Source organism: Pseudophryne corroboree, chromosome 3 (assembly GCF_028390025.1).
Source record: "Pseudophryne corroboree isolate aPseCor3 chromosome 3, aPseCor3.hap2, whole genome shotgun sequence".
In the NCBI taxonomy this organism is placed as follows: Eukaryota; Metazoa; Chordata; class Amphibia; order Anura; family Myobatrachidae; genus Pseudophryne; species Pseudophryne corroboree.
Window position 1 is genome coordinate 215,294,044 of NC_086446.1, and position 21,427 is coordinate 215,315,470.

Below are 21,427 nucleotides of genomic sequence, written 5' to 3' on the forward strand. Positions count from 1 at the left end.
AGAGTAGCTCAAAACCTACTCAGCGCTTGTGATCACTTCAGACTATTCAGTTCCGGATTTGACATCACAAAACCGCCCAGCGTTCGCCCAGCCACGCCTGCATTTTTCCTGGAACGCCTGCGCTTTTCCGCACACTCCCTGAAAATGGTGAGTTGCCACCCAGAAACGCCCACTTCATGTCAATCACTCTGCGGCAAGCAGTGCGACTGAAATGCATCGCTAGACCCTGTGCAAAATGACATCATTGGTTGTGCCCGTATGTCACGCGTGCGCATTGCGCCACATACGCATGTGCAGAACTGCAGATTTTTTAGCCTTATCGCTGCGCTGTGAACAAATTCAGCTAGCAATCAACTCGAAATGACCCCCATAGTTTTGCCGAACTGCTGACAAATTTACTGCTGCGATCAACTCTGAATTACCCCCAATGTACAAATAGTATATTAACACTGAAACATGTAATCACAACTATTTCAATGGAAATAAAAATTTAGTTCAGAAATCAAGTGCCAGTCTACAGTACATAAATTTTGCTGTACTTTAATTTGACCACTTGCAATCTAATTGTATTGCTTTCCTTAAAAAATTAAAGTATACAATAGAACATTTTCCTGAAGCCCGGGAGATACACAACCAACTCTATTTTTAGAGTATCGTAATCGGTGGGTCATCTATTGCCCCTCTGGTAAGATACCATATAGAATTTTTTAAACTATGGTGAATTTGCTTTTTAGTAGAGAGTGGTAGTGTAGTTCCCATATCAGAAGCAAAAGGGTTTCACTCTTTTTCTTCTGTGGAAGTGTTTCAGTCCAGTCCATCCTCAATATGAAGTTTATTTTAGCTATGAATAGGGATATTTGTAGAGGTGTATTATCTAACCATCCCTGTAATATTGTTTTTCTTCCTGTTGCACTTAGTGCTAACAAAAGTTTTTGATCTCTAAGGTCGTATGTCAGTTTGGAATCAAAATTCCCAGAATTGCAAATTCTGGCGTAATTTGGATGTAAATAAATAGCTTGGCTTTCACATATCTGCAGATTAAGTACAAAAAATATTGAACAATGGGGCAAGCCCATAAGCAATGGGCAGTATCTGCCTCATCTTGAGTGAGGATAAATAATTGTTATGTATTTAAAAACAAATCTGTATACATGCAAGCTGGGAGTAACTTTACCATAAATGGTAAATGAACAGGTACTGCAACTGGGCTGGTTCTCTAAGCTGCCATTGGAAAAGGTGATAGTTGGTCACCCCAATAAACATATAAAAACGAAAGAAACCAACTGTGCTTTTATAAAAAAAAATAACAATTTTATATATTTTCTAAAACCAATATGCAAACATTAATAAGGACAAAAAAATAACATGAATGACAATGATCATACAAGAAAAAAACATAATAAAAACCGAGCCTTAATAAGCCAATCTCTGGACCGCAATTAGTCTCTCTTAGGGCAGTCTATGTGCAAATGCCGGCATAAGCAACTGATGCTGGTGAGTGTAAAGATCCTGCAGGGCATATGTATGCATACATTTTGTAACATCCAGACTGAAGATGAATAGTTACCAAGTCCCTGGTGGTGTTTCAACCGGGTATTCCACCTAGTGAGGTTCCAGAGTATTCTCTTTATCCAGCGCAATAACAGTGGTGGTTCTCCCTTTCTTAATCTCCACAATCAAGGGACTGGATTCTCCTGATGTGCAAACAACCTGTGCACCATCCTGCAGACTTTCTGGATGATTTAAAAAAAAAAAAAAAAAAAAACACACATACAAAACAGCTAATATCTCAGAATTTGAGTAATTTTTATCCTGCAGTATTATTAACCTCAACAACATTCTTTTCCACTCATTTCCAGTCTATTCTGAGCACCTTACAATATTGTTTTTAGGCCAAAAGGTTGCACCAAGTTTGCTGGATGACTAAGCTAAGTGAAACAAGTGGGAGACACAAACACCTGGCCCATATAGGAGTGGCGGCCCATATAGGAGTGGCACTGCAGTGGCAGACAGGATGGCAGTTTTAAAAACTAGGCCTCAAGGAGGTGCAATGAGGTAGCTGTATGAGTAAGCTAAGTGACCCAAGTGGGCAGCACAAACACCTGGCCCATCTAGGAGTGGCACTGCAGTGGCAGACACGATGGCACTTTTTAAAACTAGGCCCCAAGCAGCACGTAAAGCAAAGAAGAAAAGAGGTGCAATGAGGTAGCTGGAAAACGAAGCTAAGCGACCCAAATGGGTGGCACAAACACCTGGCCCATCTAGGAGTGGCACTGCAGTGGCAGACAGGATGGCAGTTTTAAAAACTAGGCCCCAAAGAGCACATAATGCAAAGAAGAAAAAGAGGTGCAAGATGGAATTGTCCTTGGGATATGTTGTATAAACAGGACATGCACACAAAGAAATCATTTCAGTGACATAACTACTGCTGAAATGATTGGTTTTGTTTGGGCCCCCATTAAAAAAGAAGCAATTAATCTCTCCTTGCACAAACTGACTCTACAGTGGCAAGATGTCATCCTCTGATTCCCCCCCCCCCCTCACCTTCAGTGTTTACATCCTCAGAGAAATAATATTCAAACAAAACCACATCATTTAGGTGTCAGTGGACTGCTTACGCTATTACCCAAAGTTTCTGAACTTGACAATGATTTATGATGAATGTGCAGCAGGTGACATAAGGGAGGATAGTCCAAGGTGGTTAACGCCCTTACCCCTACTTATCATGGATTGACAAAGGCAACAGATGACTTGACATCTCCACATTTGTGGATAAATAATTCCACACTGAAGAGGTGGCTCTTTTGGTGTTTTGCCCAGGCATGACAATGGGCTTATTCATCCCACGAACAACTGTCTCCGCTGGTGCCCGATTTAAACAAACATCACCATCTGAATCCTCCTTTTCAACTTCCTCCTCAGCGCCAGCAACACCCATATCCTCATCTTGGAGTACTTCAACAGTGACATCTTTAATTTGAGTATCAGAAACTGCACTGTGGGTGCTCCTTCCAGCACTTGCAGAGGGCGTGCAAATGGTGGAAGGAGCCACCTCTTCCTGTCCAGTATTGGAAAGGTCAGGTATCGCAAATGCCGACACACTTGGACTCTCCTTGGGGATTTGTGATACCATCACAGAGCACAGTTCTTTTCTGTGCTCTTTCCAGCTTAACTTTTAATTTTTCTAGCGGGAGGATGAGCGCTTCCATCGTCATGTGAAGCTGAACCACTAGCCATGAACATAGGCCAGGGCCTTAGCCGTTCCTTGCCACTCCGTGTCGTAAATGGCATATTGCAAGTTTACGTTTCTCCTCAGACGACTTAAATTTCTTTTTTTGGTTCTTTTTACTGAACTTTGGCTTTTTGGATTTTACATGCCCTCTACTATCACATTGTACATTGGCAGACAATGTTGATGGCATTTCATCATCTATGACATAACAGCAGCTTCAGCACTAGAAGGAAGTGGTTCTTGATCTTTCCCTATTTTATCCTCCAAATTTTTGTTCTCTATTATTTTTCTGGAGTTATATAACAATGGCCCTCATACCGAGTTGATCGCTTACTGCCATTTTTCGTAGCGCAGCGATCAGGTTACTACTGTGCATGCGTATACACCGCAATGCACATGAGCATCGTATGGGTACAAACAGGATTGTTGCTGTGCAATGCTTCTAGTGACTAATCAATTCGCACAACCGATCGCAAGGAGATTGACAGGAAGAGGGCGTTTAAGGATGTCAACTGACCGTTTTCTGGGAGTGGTAGGGAAAACGCAGGCGTGTCCAGGCGTTTGCAGAGCGGGTGTCTGATGTCATTTCTGGGACCAGAGAGACTGAAGTGATCGCAGCGGCTGAGTAAATTCAGACCTACTCTGAAACTGCAAAAAACTTTTTTGTACTGCTCGGCTACACATGTGATCACACACTTGTAAAGCAAAAATACACTCCCCCGTGGGCAGCGACTATCTGATCACTGCTCTGCAAAAAAATAGCTATCTAGCGATCAATTTGGAATGAGGGCCAATATGTGGCACAGGAGAGCGTACCCCTAAACCACACACACATCGAAGCCTGTAAAAATTATTTGGATAATAACTTTTATTTGGAGTTATTATAATAATATGCGGCACAGGAGAGAGTACCCCTATACCACACAGGGCAAACCCTATAAAAATTATTTGGATAAATAAAATTTTTATTTAGAGTTATTATAATAATATGTAGCATAGGAGAGCGTACCCCTTACCCACAAATACACAGCAAAGCATGGAAAAAATAATTTGGATACTAACAATATTATTTGGAGTTATTATAAGAGTATGCAGCACAGGAGAGTATACCTTTACACCACACAGGCAAACCCTGTAAAAATTTGTCTAATAATAACCCTTTTATTTGAGTTATTATAGTAATATGCAGCACAGGAGAGCATTCCCCTAAACCACACACACACGGCAAAGCCTGTAAAAATTATTTAGATAATAACCCTTTTATTTGGAGTTATTTTAATAATATGGAGCACAGGAGAGTGTACCCCTGCACCCAGGGCCGGCGCTACCCGCTCAGCAAGGTCCTGCAAAGCAGGGAGGCGCTGGGTCAGAGAGGCGCTCTCCCCGCTCTGCGACCTTGCTGTGATGTGCGCTGTTGATGCCGGCTGCCAGCGCCTGTCACTCTGACAGACGACAGCAGCGGCACCTCACTGATGGGGCCGCCCCTCTCCCTGCCTCTTCACTTATGAAGCCGCCAAGCGCTGTGTAGGAGCCCGCAGCAGTGTAGTGAGTCACACTGACTCATTACACGCTGCCGCCACTGAGCTGCATTTTCTAACAGAAAAAACCTCACTGGTGCTGGTCCCCGACGCCAGTGAGAGGGTGATCAGTCACATCACCCTTCTTCTCTGCTCCGCACTGCTGCTGCAGCTCTCTGCTTCCTGGACTCTGTGTTGGCCCTCACTGCATGCTGGGACATATGGGGGAGGGAGGAGGGGGAGTCTCGGCAGCAGTCCGTGGTGTGTGTACAGAAGAGTGAGTCACAGGCCCTGCAGTGAGGAGCCTTGCTGGAGCCAGAGCCAGGAGGTGCAGAGTGTGGAACTTGTGGAAAAAGAAAACACATGTAAAGTAAAGAGTGTGTGTTTAGCTATGGCTGTGTGTGTTTCTGCATATACTGTATATGTATTTTCCTATGTCTGTTTAGCTATGTGTATTTTGTGTATACTGTATATGTATTTTGCTATGTGTTTAGCTGTATGTATGTACAGTATGTATGTGTGTCTTTTCTGTGGGTGTGTCTGTGTATATGTGTTTTGCTGTGTGTGTTTTACTATATGTGTGTATATCAATATCTACAGATGTAGCCACACTTATCCATCCCATGATGCGTACGCATTGCGGCATGGATGACGCCACTGGTGTGCCCATGTCTATGAGTCGCGCATGTGTACTTCTTTGGAGTGAACGGAGGCTGCGAATAGCCACAGCACGGCGTTCACTGTCTGCTTGCCATGATGCGTATGCCGGTTCCTACACATTGCAGCAACAATGAGGCTGGCCACATCTCTATCTATCTATCTCTCACATTCCCGGTAGTAAATGTTGACGTGTGCATCTCTATACTGTGTGTTGTACCGTGTATAAGCTTCTGTACTGTGCGGGGTACCGTGTATAAGCTTCTGTACTGTGTGGCGTACCGTGTATAAGCTTCTGTACTGTGTGGCGTACCGTGTATAAGCTTCTGTACTGTGTGGCGTACTGTGTATAACCTTCTGTACTGTGTGGCGTACCGTGTATAAGCGTCTGTACTGTGCGGCGTACCGTGTATAAGCGTCTGTACTGTGCGGCGTACCGTGTATAAGCTTCTGTACTGTGCGGCGTACCGTGTATAAGCTTCTGTACTGTGTGGCGTACCGTGTATAAGCTTCTGTACTGTGTGGCGTACCGTGTATAAGCGTCTGTACTGTGCGGCGTACCGTGTATAAGCGTCTGTACTGTGCGGCGTACCGTGTATAAGCGTCTGTACTGTGCGGCGTACCGTGTATAAGCTTCTGTACTGTGCGGCGTACTGTGTATAAGCTTCTGTACTGTGTGGCGTACCGTGTATAAGCTTCTGTACTGTGCGGCGTACCGTGTATAAGCGTCTGTACTGTGCGGCGTACCGTGTATAAGCGTCTGTACTGTGCGGCGTACCGTGTATAAGCTTCTGTACTGTGCGGCGTACTGTGTATAAGCTTCTGTACTGTGTGGCGTACCGTGTATAAGCTTCTGTACTGTGCGGGGTACCGCGTATAAGCGTCTGTACTGTGTGGCGTACAGTGTATAAGCTTCTTTACTGTGCAGGGTACCGTGTATAAGCGTCTATACTGTGCGGCGTACTGTGTATAAGCGTCTGTACTGTGCGGGGTACCGTGTATAAGCTTCTGTACTGTGCGGGGTACTGTGTATAAGCGTCTGTACTGTGTGGGGTACCGTGTATAAGCTTTTGTACTGTGCGGCGTACCGCGTATAAGCGTCTGTACTGTGTGGCATACCGTGTATAAGCTTCTTTACTGTGCAGGGTACCGTGTATAAGCTTCTGTACTGTGCGGGGTACTGTGTATAAGCGTCTGTACTGTGCGGCGTACCGTGTATAAGCTTTTGTACTGTGTGGCGTACCGTGTATAAGCTTCTGTACTGTGCGGCGTACCGTGTATAAACCTCTCAACTGTGTGGCGTAACGTGTATAAGTTTCTCTACTATAGGGGGTATTCAATTATGTGCCAAATTTGACCATGGGTATTCAATTGTGGGCGTTTTGAGCCAGATTTTAAATCTCTTTTCACCCATGAATTTTCCCCCTTTTTATGTCGAATCGGCATGGGCGAAAACGCCCCCAAATTCGACAACTCGTAGATCGGCTGCAAATTTGCAGATTCACGTGATTTTTGCCAGTGCCGGACTTTTTAACAAGTCAGAAAAATGGCACAGGCATTGAATAGGGTGAATCTAATTCGCCCTAAAAACAGACGATAATTTGCCGATTTTTCGACTGGTCGAAAAATCTGGCAATAATTGAATACCCCCTATGTGTTAACATGTATAATCTTCTCTATTGTGTGGCGTACTCTGTATAGGGCTCTAAACTGTGGCGCAACATGTATAAGGCTCTCTACTGTGTGGTGTACCATGTATAAGCTTCTCTGCTGTCTGGCATACCCTGTATAAGGCTCTCTACTGTATGGCGCTACGTGTATAAGGCTCTCTACTGTGTGGCATACCGTGTTCAAGCTTCTCTACTGTTGTGGCATACGGTGTATAAGGCTCTCTACTGTGTAGTGTAACGTGAGTTGGGAGTACTATTGTGTGGCGACACCCCTTATTAGTGAGACAAACAATATTTTGGGGGATGCTATTTCCCTATTTTTAATATGGGATGGGGCCCAATGCATATTCTTGCACCTGGACCCACTATTTCTAGTTCCGCCACTGTGCCTGTCTGCCCAGGAAGACCACCGCATGCATCCCTGCCCTCACCCTCTCTAACTCCCCCGCCCTCACCCTCCCTGTAACTCCCCCTCAACGTCCCTGCTCTCACCCTCCCTGTAACTCTCCCTCAGCGTCCCTGCCCTCACCCTCCCTGTAACTCTCCCTCAGCGTCCCTGCCCTCACCCTCCCTGTAACTCTCCCTCAGCGTCCCTGCCCTCACCCTCCCTGTAACTCTCCCTCAGCGTCCCTGCCCTCACCCTCCCTGTAACTCCCTGTCACTGCCCCTGCCTTCACTCTCCCGGTAAATCCCCCTCATTTGTGACGCACACTGACCCTATGAGTTAAGAGAGGGAGGGCGCAATTTTATAGTTTGCAGGAGGGCGCCGAACACCCTAGCACCGGCCCTGCCTGCACCGCACAGGGCAATCTGTTAAAATTATTTGGATCATAACCCTTTTATTTGGAATTATAATAATATGCAGCACAGGAGCGTACCCCTAAATCACACACGGCAAAGCCTGTAAAAATGATTTAAATAATAATCCTTTTATTTGGAGTTATAATAATATGCGGCACAGGAGAGTGTACCCCTAAACCACAGACACACGGCCAAGCCTGTAAAAATTATTTGGATAATAACCTTTTTATTTGGAGTTATTATAATAATATGGAGCTGTCAGGTTTCCGATTTAGTCTGTTCCCAGAGGGGGGACTAGTGGGTCAGTGTTGGAATAACGTATGAGACGTGGAGGTTGCATAAAGAGTCCTGCGCACATGCGCTGAGGTTTATTAAACATAAAAGTCACAGAGAAATGATATAGCAGTGGATTATAACTTAGAACCGGCAGTAACAGATGAAATAATAAGCAGTAACTGAATCCAAGGTAATATTCAAAAGTCTCCGGCAACACAAATATAGAAGATAACGTGATGACTGAAACCATTTGCATTCAAGCAAAACAAAGTCTCTGGTAACATAAACGTAGAATAATTTGGTAACTGGATGCAAATGGTTTCAAGCAAACAAAGTCTCTGATAACACAAATGAGGAATGAAGATAACCTGATAACTGAATGCAAACGGGTTTGAAAAGTATAAGGTCACTGGTAACTGTGATTGATGCAAACAGAACTTCGGTATTTGTAAGAAGCACACAGTCTCTGTAACATAAAAGTTCTTTTAGCCAAGCAAGGCCCAGGCAGGAGACAGTCCTAACTCAGCATGTTTGTTAAGTGCTGGATGCAATACACAGAATGGAATGCTGGTAACAAGGTGCATAGATTAGGCAATGAATAACACCTGAGGAGAGTCTCTTACTGCTGATGAACTGTGGCTGGAGTCTGGAGCAAACAGGAGAAATGCAGAATGATGTATGGAATTAAATGATGAGAGGCACCACGGGGAACCACTGGAGACTTGACACACCAAATGTGACTCGTTGTCCAAGGCCATGTGAATGAGCTAGGAACTGGAGTTTATACACCTTGCTCTGTGATGATAGGATGAATCTCTGTGAGAACACACCCTCCAGGATTGGGTGCCCAGATCAGCTGAGAGTTAACTGGAGCTGGTGATTAACCGGGAGAATAATTCTGTAGACCAGTGTTTCCCAACCACGGTCCTCAAGGCACACTAACAGTCCTGGTTTTAGGGATATCCAGGCTTGAACACAGGTGACTTAATTAGTACCTCAGTTATTTTGATTTAACCATCTGTGCTGAAGCCTGGCTATCACTAAAACCTGCACTGTTGGTGTGCCTTGAGGACCGTGGTTGGGAATGCCTGCTGTAGACAGTTAATGCAATGCACTGCTGGTTGCTGGCTGGGATCAGTAGTGCACCGGGAGTTAATGCTGTTTAACTAGAATCACTATGTACTCCAGGCTGCTGGCTGAAACCAGTGATTACTAAAAGATAGAACTGGTTAGGTGGAGCACAGTGAGCTGTGGGCTGCAGGAGACTGAAGACAGGAACTGCTGGGACCTGTAGTTCCACAGGTCCAATTCACAGGGAATACTCTGAAAACAGAGGACTGAAGCCAGGAGACGCCTGTTCACTGGAAGTGATGCAATGGAGAATGCGGATTCCTGACAGGAGCACAGGAGAGCATATCCCTACACCACACAGGGCAAACCCTGTAAAAATTATTTGGATTGAATATTAATAACCCCTTTATTTGGAGTAAATAATATGCAGCACAGGACAGCACCACTGGACTTACACGGCAGTACAGCTGGAGTGATATGGCAATACCACTGGACTTATACCGCAATACCCCTGGAATTATATGGCAGTACCCCTGGACTTATACGGCAGTGCCCATGGACTTATAATGCAGTACCCTTGGACTTATACGGCTGAGCCCCTGGACTTATATGGCTGTACTGCTGGACTTATACAGCACCACCACTGGACTGGACTTATACGGGCAGCACTACTGGACTTATACGGGCAGCACCACTGGACTTATGGCAGCACAGGACACCACCACTGGACTTATGGCAGCACAGGACACCACCAATGGACTGATGCAGTACAAGACAGCACCACTGGACTGGACTTGTACAGCAGCACTGGACTTATGGCAGCACAGTACACCACCACTGGACTTATGACAGCACAGGACACCACCACTGGAGTTACTGGACTGATGCAGAACAAGACACAACCACTGGACTGATGCAGCACAAGACAGCACCACTGGACTGGACTTATACAGCAACACTGGACTTATGGCAGCACAGTACACCACCATTGTGACTGGACTGATTCAGCACAAGAGACCACCACTGGACTGATGCAGCACAAGAGAGCAACACTGGAATGATACAAAAGAGCAGGTTGCCACCCCACGTGCCACGCCATTTTCCTGCACAGACACTGGAGACACGTCCTCTTGCTACACTCTCCAGGACTGGAGTGAAAATGGCGGCAATGCGCGGCTCCTTATATGGAACCCAAAACCCGCGAGAATCCGACAGTGGGATGATGACGTTTTGCCTCGTCCTAGTTTCCGAGTCTGGTGGGAAAACCCGAGCTGACTCGTAGCATGAAGTTCAGGGGGATTCGGTTCTCAGGGAGCCGAACCCGCTCATCCCTAATATTTATATACTGTGATACTTTGTTTGTATCAAAATGTGAAACACGTTACGTATTGTTTAGGAACACATATTTTTGAATAAAGTAACCATTATATACTTTATTATTCACCTTAATAAATTACAGACCTCCATGTGTTGTTTTAGTTTTAAACCATCATCATGGTTTGGTTTTGCAAAACCACACTCAAGTGTTTTTGATTCAGTTTTGGGCTTAGTTTTGGATTTTTTTTAACAAAATCATTAAAAAGCAATAAAAATAGTGAAAAGCATGTAACTTGGACCTGTTTTTGTTCATATAGTATTATTATTTATTATTTAGTAAGTTTCTTATATAGGCCCTCATTCCGAGTTGATAGGTCGCAAGGCGAATTTAGCAGAGTTACACACGCTAAGCCTACGCCTACTGGGAGTGTATCTTAGCTTCTTAAAATTGCGACCGATGTATTCGCAATATTGCGATTACAAACTACTTTGCAGTTTCTGAGTAACTTCAACCTTACTCTGCCTGTGCGATCAGTTCAGTGCTTGTCGTTCCTGGTTTGACGTCACAAACACACCCAGCGTTCGCTCAGACACTCCCCCGTTTCTCCAGCCACTCCTGCGTTTTTTCCGGAAACGGTAGCGTTTTCATCCACACGCCCATAAAACGCCGTGTTTCCACCCAGTAACACCCATTTCCTGTCAATCACATTACGATCGCCGGAGCGATGAAAAAGCCGTGAGTAAAAATACTATCTTCATTGTTAAATTACTTGGCGCAGTCGCAGTGCGAATATTGCGCATGCGTACTAAGCAGATTTTCATTGCGATGCGATGAAAAATACCGACCGATCAACTCGGAATGAGGGCCATAGTGCAGCAAATTCCATTGCATTTTACAATTGGAAAGAACAATGATAAAACAAACTTGGGTAATAGCAAACAGTCACAGAGGTAGGAAAGCCTTGCTTGCAAGTAGGGAGGCTAATCCCAGGCATTTTCTTCAATACAGGGTACCGGGATTGAAAAATGATCAATCCTGGGATTTGGTTGCAGATTTTAAAATTAGAATCTCCAGTGCCCCCTACCTTCTCGGACCCGCTAAGCCCACAGAACTACTCACCATCCTCAGGGTGCGGGCAGGTTAACTTGCTGCAGGCTGTGGGCAGTGAGCAGAGGTGGATTTAGACATCATGGGGACCCAAGCAAGACACCTATTTGGGGCCTTCCTCCTCAAATAATACTTAGTGAGCCTGCTCCCCCCCCCTTCCTTGCTCATAGGCACTGATATATAGTCAATAAAGTCACTGACTGAGGGGTGCAATAATGGTTATTATAAGATATGGGGGACCTGCTAATAGGGGATGGGTAATGTGTTACAATCAGTGTGGGTGGGAGGACTGATATATAATGCAGGCACCCATACCTTATAGCACTATAATACTTAATATTACACCCAATAAGATTAGTGTTGCATTATATATGAGTGCCTCTCCCCACCCCTTACTGATTGTAGCAGCCTAGTAGGTCCACGATCCCTTATAATACCAATTATTACACCCCACAGTCAGTGTGACTGTATTGAATATATAGTGCCCAACTGATTGTAGCAGGCATCTCCTACACATGGTAGTACTTAAAATAGAGTATAATAACATTGATATATCACCAGTCAGTGTGTGCCTCCCCCCAGCCATGATTGTAATAGATGGATGTTTCGGACAATTTCAGTGAAGCTCGTGGCCTGCTGGAAATACCCTTTATACGGCCTTGTTGGTGGGGCCCCCCGAGACCAGCAGGGCCCCCCGAGACCAGCAGGGCCCCCTGGGATCAACAGGGCCCTAAGCAGCTGCTTTGGTTGCCTTATGGTAAATCCTCCACTGGCAGCGAGGTGTTGTCTGGGCAGCTGGCATCAGACTGTGCAGCATGACCGCTGACTTCACATCATGCTGCACAGTGCGTACAGTGGGGGCAGGGGGAGCTGGAGAAGGGATCTGGGAGAAGGACACTGTGTCCTTCTCCCAGCTCCCATTGAGGAGCTCCTGAGGACACTCAATGCTGCCCAGCACTGAAAAAACAAGGGTGCTTTCTAATCCTCGAAATCCCCAGGACTGGAGGGTCCAATCCTGGGACTGAATCCTGGTCAACTTTAGGCCTAAATCCCAGGATACCGCCGATCCCGGGATTGGCCACCCTACTCAAAAGTTTCCAATCTATAGAGAAATAGGCATTGTTACTCAAGGATAGGTACTCTCTATTTGTAATTGTCCACCAGATTGCAAAGGTTATTGGTAGGCTGCATAATATGGCTACACAGCAATGATGAACCAGGGTCAGAAGGATGGGGCAGATGTAGCCATGCTCATCTTTGCTGCGATGTGTAACAGGAGTTTGGCTCAGGTACCTGCACAAAATACCAGGTGCACTAGTGCTGCCAATTGCTTTATCGGCACCTTCATCTGTTGGTTTGGTATCAGCTGCTGTGTCTCCTATGGCAGCAGTTCACACTTAAGTGGCTTTGATGGGAGCCATTTCCCCCCTTTATCTTTAAAATCTTCCAATGCTGCAGTGAGTGTCACATCTGGGCCAGCCACCTATGTATCTCATACAGGCCCAGCTTGTGTCCATGATGGAGCAACTACCAAAGGCTTTAGGGCTTCCCTCTGTGATAGTTGCACCTCCTGTACCTAAATGTGTCTTCTGGCCATCTATGGCATCTTCTCCTATTCTGGGGCCTCCTGTTGTAGATGTTAAACCATCATTTCATATTCTCTTTCTTATTCAGAGCAGCCATGTTTTGGGCTTCTTTGGATGGACTGGCATAGTTGGGCTCAAGCACTGTTCTTCAGAGATTGGAGGGGCTTTGTATTCTTTAATTAGTACAGACACTTCTAGTGATAGTGAGCAATGGGCAAAGAGGCACAGACACAGTCATGGCATAGATAGGTGTAAACCTAAGTGACATCTGTACTCTAGCAAAGGGAGATCTGTCACCTTTATGGTTGCTGTGGTTCTGTTCATTGTGATAAGCTTTTATTCTGCCAGATGTTTTGCCACTCATGTGCTACTGCATTTACAAAGATAAATGTGTGAACATATTTATTTGTACTACCTCTGCTAAAAAATGTTGAAAGCTACAAAATGAAGTCCACTTTTATCACATTTGATTGGCAGGCATGTAAATTGTTGTGCCCTTTTACCTGGAAATGCACGTTTGGGAGCATTTGAGTATGGTGAAGTATCTTCACCTTATTTATTGCATATTGTTATCATCACAAGATATGTGCTTAAGCTCTTATGATGAGGACTTCCACCACCACCAAACAGGGGCTTCAGTCATAAATTTTGGCTGTAAGGATGTGGAAATGTGGCAGAAAGTCATGCATTCTCATGCTTTTCTGGTCCCAATACTATCTACACTGTGTTTTCAGAATTCATACATGTCCCTGCACGGAGCTGTTTTAGGTGCGTGGAAGCAGGGTGGCCACCCAGGGCACTGTGATCTGAGGATGCAGCCGGAGTCAACCCGCAGGTACGCAGTACCTGCCCACACCTTGCATCCTGCAAACTGGCTGCAGCAACTGCCATGGACTGTGTGGGTACCCACTGCAGCCAACATCATTGACAGAGACAGTCAGATGCTAAAGGTCCCACTTAATCTCTAGTGTCTGTCTCCCAGCTCTCTTCCAGATGGTAGAGGTCGAGTGGGACCTCTAGCATCTGACTGTCTCTGTCAATGGTGTCGGCTGCAATGGGCGACCATGCAGCCCATGGCACCTGCTGCAGCCAGTGTGCGGGGTGCAGGCAGGAGGCAGGACAACTGTCAATGAGCATGAAATCCCTGGCAATGAGCAGGAAAACCTGGCAATACGCATGGAACCCACAGCATGAAACACTTGACAACAAGCATGAGACTCCTGACAACTTGTAATGGGCATTACAGTGTGTGGCATGTTTTAATAGGCATTATGATGTGTGGCATAATGTGTAATGGGCATTACGGTGTGTAGCATAATGTGTAATGGGCATTATGATGTGTGTCACAAGTTGTAATAGGTGTTACGGTGTGTGGCATAACAAGTAATGGGCATTACAGTGTGGCATAAATTCTAATAGGTGTTACATGTGTGGCATAATGTGTAATGGGCATTCAGATGTGTGGCATAACATGTAATTGGAATTATGGTGTGGGCATATTGTGTAATGGGCATTATGGTGTGTGGCATAATGTGTAATGGGCATTTTAGTGTGTGGCATAACATATAATGGGCATTACAGGGTGTGGCATAATGTGTAATGGATATTATAGTGTGTGGCATAATCTTGAATGGGCATTTTGATGTGTGGAATAATGCATAATGGCCATTACGGTGTGTGAAATAATGTGTAATGGGCATTACGGTGTGTGGCATAACATGTAAGGGGCATTACTTTAAGTGGGAAAAATTACAAATAATGTGTAATGGGCATGAATCAGTTTTTTTCCCAGTGTTTTTTTTTCCGCCTGTGTTGTATAAGAGGCTCTACCTTACGTAATGTGTTTAAGGGGTACTACTGTGTGATCTAATGTGACTGTCGGACATGACTGTGCGATGTATTGTGAATTGGTACTATTCTGTGGCCATGCCACTTCCCCATGAAGCCATGCCCCTAATTTCTACATGTGCCTCTGAAGCGCAATAACCCTGTTATTGGAGTGGGGGGGATGCACCAAGAGAAACTGACTCTTGGCGCCACAAGGTCTAGAACCAGCCCTGTCTCCTGCACAGGCTCTCCCATGGTCTTAATATTGGCATGCTTTCAAAAAAATTATACATGTGATATGGGTTTGCAGAGTCATTTTTCACATCTCTGTCTCTGCTGCTGTCATTTGCACACTGCCAAGGATTGTGTTTTTCTGGTGCTGGCCAGAAGGTGCCTATACCAGCTGCAGCAGAGGCACCTACTTTAAGTAAGGGACCTAAGAAAGGCAGCTTCGCCTGTTAATCTGGATGCCATGTCTATATGCTTGTTTTGATATCCTGAAAGTGCTGCAGCAGTAGTTTTGATGCAAACTTTTCATGAGGGGTTTCAGCTTTCAGTATCAGGTGAGGTTCTCTCTAGATCCCCTAGTAATCCGAGTTTAGCATTGGAGGTGCCAGATGTGGTGCTTGACAAAGTGTTGATGAAAGTGCATTTAAGTAGAATGGTTGGTTTACTATTGTCACAACTGAGGGCCTGAGCTGACGGGAGGCAGCCTCAGTTGTAGGGGCTGAGATGTAACGGAACCTGGGAGGTTGTATCAGACCCCTAGACATGTAAGTAACATGTAGAATAACTGCCCGAAGGCGTGACCACGACAACCAGGATAAAAGTCAATGATGTTTATTATGACAAACTCCGTAACACAGCAGCAGTAAAAGGAAACATAAAAGTCAACAGAGGATAAATACAATTCCTGGGTACTACAGGGTGGCAAGGGCCACAGGCACTGGTAGTGTGAGACAGTTCTTATAATCTTCTAGTTGGAAAGTCCTTACCAGGCCTGACTGTAGCAATGGAGAGAACCCAGGATCGTACCAGCCGGTGTTCCAGGAAAGGCTGGGCTGCTGAAGATAAAACGGCTGCTGTGGATACTGGCTGGAACCAGACTGTTGTTGATACGGAGTGGATACTGGCTGGGACCAGTTAAATAATAAACGAACTTGAGAGCGATGAAATAATAATGAAGTTTGGAGTTTGAGAGCGGTGAAATAATAATACCGGTGGAGAGTGGTAAACTGCAGAAAAGGACACCGGCCCTTTAAGAGAAGCTGTACACTGCTGGAAGCTGGGCTGGAAGCAGGTGATTGTTTGAGAGCGGTGAAATAATAATACCGGTGGAGAGTGGTAAACTGCAGAAAAGGACACCGGCCCTTTAAGAGAAGCTGTACACTGCTGGAAGCTGGGCTGGAAGCAGGTGATTGTTGTAGCTGGAAACAGGTGAGTCCAGAATGGATCGGAGAGTCAGGCTACACCGCAGATGGAATGCTGGTGCGGGTCTCTGTAGCAGAAGTCTGGAGACAGGAGCTGGAACCTGGAAGACAACCACAGGAGAGAGACAAACTGGAACTAGGTTAGACAACCAAAGCACTGACGCCTTCCTTGCTCAGGCACAGCTTACTTATACCTGCAGCAAGGAAGGGGTTGGCTAGGCAATTATGCAAATCAACAATACAGACAGCAGATTGGTGGAAATGATCAGATGACAAAATCCAAGATGGCTGCGCCCATGCAGACACTTGGAGGGAAGTTTGGTTTGTAATCCATGTGAGAATTGAAACAGTAATGGCGACGCCGGCCACAGGAGACAGGAGACGCCAGACTGACAAGCGCACATTAACCACGCGGGCACAGCGGAGGCTGCGGCTGATGAAATCACCACTCTGACATTCTGCATGTGGAAACTCAGGAACAGCGGGATCCGGTCCTGGAACGCTGAGCCAGCCTTAGGAGGCATCTGAAGGGTAAGTAATGGCGTCCAGATACCCGGATCGTGACAACTATCCATCATCACTTCTGGATAATCTGATACATTCTCAGGTTGTTCCCAAGAATGTTTCTGGTTCTTTTAGGCTAATTCAACATCTATCTTTGCTAGCAGGCTCTTCAGTTAATGGTGCAATTCCAGTGGAATTGTTTGTGTTAAATACCAGTCTATTTTAGGGACCTGTTGTATGCTTGAGGGTACATGGGAGATTAGGGTGGGACACTATCTTAATAATTTTCTTTGTCTTATTGCACTGCCATATTCTCTATTCAAGTGTTTTTAATGAAATTTAGTGTTTCATAGGCCCTTATTCAGTGACTGTCATACCTGGGTATTGAGATTGGTACTGTTGATGGCTACTGTTAACTGCCAAAAGTAAAGACTGTCAATTTGTATTGTGGATTTTCTTCAGCCCTGGTGTCAGACAAGTTGACATGGATCCAGGCTCAATCACTCTTGGGGTTGCTTAATTTTGTTTGCAAGTGTATCCCACCTGGGCAGTGCTTTGTACAAAGTTTGAGAGGTCTGATTCTGGAGTTGCTAAATCACATTATTTTCTACATATACAGTATTGGCAGAAATTAAAAAGGAGTTTAGGGTGTGGGAGTAATTTTTATTGCACTTTAATGGTGTTCACTTATGGCTCTCACATTTCTCCAATATCTTTAGGTAAAATGATGTGCTGATGCAGCTGGTTCTACCAGTTTTGGAAATTATTTGAATTGGTCATAATGCAATGCACAATGGCCAACAGCTTGGTTTAGGGATGGTTTTAATAATAACCATTTGTTGGAATTATCCCCATTGTGGTGACTTTTAAATATTGAGGGGATCAAGTGTAGTGTTCTGGTGTGGGCTCATGCATGCAATAATAGTCAATGGGTTGAGTTATTGCCAATCGTCATTTACTGGCATGGCTTGTTTTACATTGCTTGTACTGCAATATTTTCTTGCAGGCAAAGCATGTATTGGGGTTGATAATTTAATTACAGATAACTCTATATTTAAAGGGGTTAGATTTAAAGAGCTGGAACCTCATGCTCTCTCTGTTGGTAACACCTGTCCCTCTTATGTTTGATAGGTCATCATACTGGCAAGTAGGGAATTGCAGTGGAGGAAGTGTTGTACACCAGTTGAGGTTTGTGTGTGAATTGAGTTTCATTTTTCATTACGGTCCTTTTTGCTACTGTACCTTCACCCTTCTTACACCTTTTATCACTCGGTAAATGGTCAATAATAATGAACACTGTTAAAGCCAAAATGGTTGTCTGTTATATTTCTTATTTACTGTTATTTATACAGTATTATGTTATGTGTATTTTGGGTTAAATGAGTCATTAGCCATTAGTAAATTTATAGAAACTGAGGACTGTTACTTTAAGCCTGAAGACAATCATCTCCAAGGCTTTTGACAAACGACAACAGTTTTTATATGGTGTTTGTCCCCATTAAGTTGTTTTCAATATTGATATCTGTCATCTCTATTAGCCCATAGGGGGTAATTCAGAGTTGATCGCAGCAGCAAATTTGTTAGCAGTTGGGTAAAACCATGTGCAATGCAGGTGTGGCAGATATAACATGTGCAGAGAGAGTTAGATTTTGGTGGTTTATTTTGTTTCTGTGCAGGGCAAATACTGGCTACTTTATTTTTACACTGTAATTTAGATTTCAGTTTGAAAACACTCCACCCAAATCTAACTCTCTCTGCACATGTTATATCTGCCCCTCCCCCCTGCACTGCACATGGGGGGTAATTCCAAGTTGATCGCAGCAGGAATTTAGTTAGCAATTGGTTAAAACCATGTGCACTGCAGGGGAGGCAGATTTAACATGTGCAGAGAGAGTTAGATTTGGGTGGGGTGTGTTCAATCTGCAATCTAATTTGCAGTGTAAAAATAAAGCAGCCAGCATTTACCCTGCACAGAAATAAAATAACCCACCCAAATCTAACTCTCTCTGCACATGTTATATCTGCCTCCCCTGCAGTGCACATGGTTTTGCCCAATTGCTAACTAAATTCCTGCTGCGATCAACTTGGAATTACCCCCATGGTTATGCCCAACTGCTAACAAATTTGCTGCTGCAATCAACTCTGAATTAACCCCATAGTGTGGCAGTTGGTTGTAGGATGGATTTTACATAAAGCATATATACCAGCAAATGTTTGTTTATGAGTTGAGTTCAGTTATTAACTGTTGTCATTTTGTGCCACCATGCCTTGATTTACCTTACCTCATCACTCCATAAGTAAATGGTAAATAATAATGGACAACACTGTTGTCTGTCATTATTTCTTATTTATTTATTAACAGTTACGTATATAGCACCTACATATTCCATTGCACTTTACAATTTATTGTTATTTACTGTGTGTCTAGAGCTATGAGTAAGCAGAGAAGTAAATACTGTTTAAAAAGGTAAATGTTCCATTATAATTTCTCTGTCAATAAAATCAACTTTTTCAATTTTTACCTAAATAAAAAGCTTAGTAAAGCCTCAATTATAATATACATATGTGAGTGAGATGACATCACAAATGTTTATTGTATGCAGTACTTTTGTGAGTGAAGACTTTTACTATATTACTCAGAGGGAACTTAGAAATTTGAAATTCCACCAAAGTACTATACAATATATAGGGCCTAATTCAGATCTGATCGCAGCAGCAAATTTGTTAGCTAATTGGCAAAACCATGTGCACTGCAGGGGGGGGGGGGGGGGGGGCAGATATAACATTTGCAGAGAGAGTTAGATTTGGGTGGGGTGTGTTCAAACTGAAATCTAAATTGCAGTGTAAAAATAAAGCAGTCAGTATTTACCCTACACAGAAACAAATTAAACCGACCCAAATCTAACTCTCTCTGCACATGTTATATCTGGCTCCACTGCAGTGCACATGGTTTTGCCCATTAGCTAACACATTTGCTGCTGCAATCAGATCTGAATTAAAACGCTTCAGCTCTGAAGTGTTTTAAACTGTCCTTTTGTGAAGTGGAACAATCTGAATAATGATCATTACAGTACAGTATATACAGTAAGAACATACACAAATATGCACCCTCTTCACCCCTTTATCTCATTGTAATAACATTGCTCTGTAAAGTTAAGTCTCACTAACCTACTCTACGGTAATGTCTGAGAGACTCCCGAATCTCAGGTGTCTCTCCTGAATTCCGAGAAGATTAGCAAAAACTATCAGCTCCCTACTGGTCACTCTTACTAAGTGGGTTGTCTTGACAGTTCGATTATGTTATTTCCATTGAATCTTGTTAACCTGGCCCCACACCCCACTTTACAAAACTAGAAATTGTGGCTTTCTATAGCAGGGGGTGGGGCTGCAATGAATGTAATGAAGTAATTGCTGTGCCAAACCCACTGCACATCCCTCCTGTATATGTCACATCCTGCTTTCCTGCTTATCCAAAATGGCTGACACCCAGGGGCAGATTTAGGGGTGAGGGCACCACTAAGCACAACAGTAATGGCCACCTGCGCCTATTTGTATTATTTTTTATTACTTGGTTTTAAGCCATCATTGGATGATGGCCAATTTAATGGCATAATAAAGAAAAAGTCACTAATTATGGAATTGTTTTATTTTTAATTAAGTGTACTTATTTAGTAAGTGGGACATTATACAGGGGCAGTATGTTGATGAACTACCTTTATACACTCCATTCAAGATGGCATATGGTACAGTACGGTGGAAATATCTTGCAAATACTGGTACTTTTTGGGCAGACAGCATCAAAACAGGCAACCAAGTGCCGCCCCAAAATAAGTGCCGCCCCTAGGCATGTGCCTCACGTGCCTAATGGAAAACTTTCCACTGCTGCCACCTGCTCCATAATATTCATAATATTCATATATAACCTCCCATTTTGTTACCAAAGCAATGAACTGTTTGAGTGTATCAAATATGTTGCTATAAATCCATAAAAACATACATCATATTAATAACAATAATAGAAACATACCGTTTAAATCATGAACCTGATATTGAATTTGATATTCAGACTTTTGCTAGAAAAGTTTAGTAATGCCCCTGTACCCAGAATAAATTATGCAACTTGATATAACATGTTGCCCTCCAAATACACCACATTTTTTACACATCTGAAATTGTGGAACTACTCTGTAATATATCCTGTACAAATGGATGTTTTATATTATGGAACATATCTACTTTCCATTACAGTACAGTTAAAATTATACATTTTATATTTCAAGAAGAACTATACATGTAACTGCATCATTGCAAAACACAATGGACCGAATGTAATAGCACTTGAGATTGGCAGCCACACTTGATGCCAGCCTATCTTGGATGTTTTTTTAAAGGGAAAGTCATGTACAAGGCTAAATCATGATTTCCCCTTTA